We start from the raw sequence: 2,819 nt of genomic DNA, 5'->3' as shown, positions 1-2,819 counted from the left end.
GGTGTGATTCTGAGGGGAGCCTTTGCAGAAGGGCTGCTCCCATCAGAGGATGTAGGAGGGAAGATCGTGGTGGGGAAGGAACTGCGGTTAGCACCGAGATGTCTTTACAATGATGGGGAGCTTTGCACTGGGAAGGGGTTGCTTGTTCCCTCCTTGGCAGGTAAACCTCACCAGTTTCCAGACTGGAACAGGAGAACAACACCTCCCCTGAGGGATGGGCACTCACTACCCGTACACAGTCCCACATTCCCTGTGGGTGCCTCTGTGTAGCTGGCTGCTTTTCTGCATGGAGAAGGACCCCTCGGAAAGCAAGGAGCAGAGCAGGGTAATTTTACCCTGGCCTTTGATCTCCATCACAGGAGAGTGGGATCATCTCTGTATCCGGCTCTGCAAGGAGCCCAGGGTCACCAGGGCGAGCATGCAAGGCCAGCCAGGGATTACACAGAGACCCAGGGGTGCTGCCTCTTAATACTTAGTCCTCCTTCCTGCACCTTTCCCTTTTCTATTTACAACCCTCTCCCAACATCCCACAGAGGGACCTGCTCCCTTCCCCATGTAGGAGAAGCTACTCAGAGTACAGAAAGTAAGGGAGTTCACCTCTCCCTTTCTTCATAGCCATGGCTTGTGCCCTGATCTCCACCAAGGAGTGATAGAGGTGCCTGAGTAGGACAGCCCTTGGGGTGCAGGCTAAGCCCCCGCCATGGCATGGTGCAAGGGATGTAGCCACTGCCCTGAAAAGTCGTGGTGTGGCAGCACTGACGAGGCAGTGGAACAGGCTGCTCAGGGAAGTGGTGGCCTTGCCATCTTTGGAGGTGTTCAAAAAATGTGTAGATGTGGCACTTTGGTTTAGTGGTCATGGTAGTGTTGGGTTGATGGTTGGACTTTATGATCTTGGAGGTCTTTTCCAGCCTTGGCAGAAGGATTCTATGAAAAGGCCCAGGATCTGTTTGGCTGTGCCATGCTCCTCAGTGATGGTTGTAGGAGGCACAACTCTGGACCAGTGCTGGTGACAAGGTCCTCCTGTCAGTAGCTCTTCTCTGTTGGACTAGTGAATTTCTTTTTCAAAGGTGCCTAAGGACCCTGGTTTCCTCTGCTGCTTAGCATTTGCCTGAAAGAGCCCTTACTTCAGCAAGCACTGAGCATGCACCATTTAGAAGCTTTTCCCATGAAAACCAGGCTGGGCAGCTGCTGCAAGAAACCATGAGCTGATCCATGGATCCATAAGAAATATGCCTGCCTCAGGTCCCACTGGTCACAGCAGGAACGTACCTTGGTCAGACTACAAACTTCATTCCCCTTTCCTCTGTTCTTCCCCCATTTCCTGTCCTAAATTTACATGACCATGATAAGCTGCTCTTTTGTACACCTGCCATGGGCCTCCTGGGAGGCAGCTGCGCTCCAGTGGGGATCAGTTAACTCACTCTCCACAAATTGCACTGGGATGTGATGGGTGGAGGAGACGGAAGAAGCTGGAGCTATTATTACTGCTCATCCGTGGCTCCTTGTCCTTCTGAGGCCGAGAACAATTCCCACCTTCATTTAGAGTGTTCCCTCAAAGGGATTTAAAGGTTCGGACAGAGACCTGAACCTGAGCTGCACCTTCTCTATATTTAGCCCCTTTTATCCGTCCTCGACATGATGCCCCTGCCCTTTGACCTGCCTACCGGCTCCAAAAGCCCCTCATCTGGTTGTGCAACTTCACAGGACAGGTGCCTCTGCACTGATGCTTCCATACCAGTGCCAGAGTTGAAAAATAAACAGCCAGATAAGGGAAAGGAATGGTAAAAAAGCAGGAGAGGGGCAAGGGAAACTGGGGATGCAATGAGGAGGACCTGTGCAGCCAGCTTCACCTGGGGCAGAAATGAGAAGGAAGAGAGAACAAGGCTCCCATCTCCCTGCAGGCCTGTGTGGGCAAAAACAGAAGTCTGCAAAGACAGTTTGGGGCAGGTGGATGGACAATGATCTCAGATGGCCAAAGGTGTGTGAGATAACAGCCTGGAGAGCTTGGGGATCAAGCAGAGGAGACTGGAAGGAGAGAGTCAGAGGGAAGAGGTGGCCTGGTGGGAAAAGGCAATCCAGTGCCTAAGGGCTGATGGAGGGGAGTGGGATCAGTCCTAGAGAAAACTGCAGAAGGGCAAGGTGTAGACCACAGTGGTAGGTCTGGTCTCTGCAAGGTGTCTGGAAGTTCAAGACTGGCACTTGGTGCGCTGGTAGGCAGCAACCAGAGCTGGACACAGTCTTCGCAGCTTGACTGTACACCAAAGCTGAGGGGCAAACACCAGAAGATAAGGAGGATGTACAGGCTTCTACTGAAAGCTGCAAGGTTTTCCCCAGCATCTCTCCAGGCACTTAGCTGAGAGATGGCATGGGCTACCTAGCCACTTCCCAGAGCAAAAGAACTGCATGCAGGTGGGCTTTCATGACCAGTGCCTCTGTCAGGTGCAGCTATGCATCTTTGCTGGGGAAAAAAAAACTCATCACTGTCCTGTCAAAACAAGAGAAGAAAAAAACAGTGGAAAGCACCCAGCTCAGGTGTTAGTCTGTTCCCATCCTTCAGTGTAGCTGAGACTGGCAGCCTCTGCCCACTGCTGTGGCACACACCTCTAGGCACTGACAGTGCAGCCCTGGGCTCCTCTCCCGCTCCCTCACCATGTGCTGGGGCCAGCAGCCACATCCAGTGCATGGGCAAGGAACAGGGAAGAGGCAGCCATGCTCTGGCTCTGTTTAGGCTCGCAGGCAGCAGGTACAAGTCATTCTCTGCACAGCATAGCCTGAAATAGCCTCTCCCGGGACAAACTCAGGCCTCCCAGGAGCTGGGG

The sequence above is a fragment of the Merops nubicus genome, unplaced genomic scaffold, assembly GCF_000691845.1.
Source record: "Merops nubicus isolate BGI_N331 unplaced genomic scaffold, ASM69184v1 scaffold251, whole genome shotgun sequence".
NCBI classification, from domain to species: domain Eukaryota; kingdom Metazoa; phylum Chordata; class Aves; order Coraciiformes; family Meropidae; genus Merops; species Merops nubicus.
Note: the sequence above shows the minus strand (reverse complement) of the source record.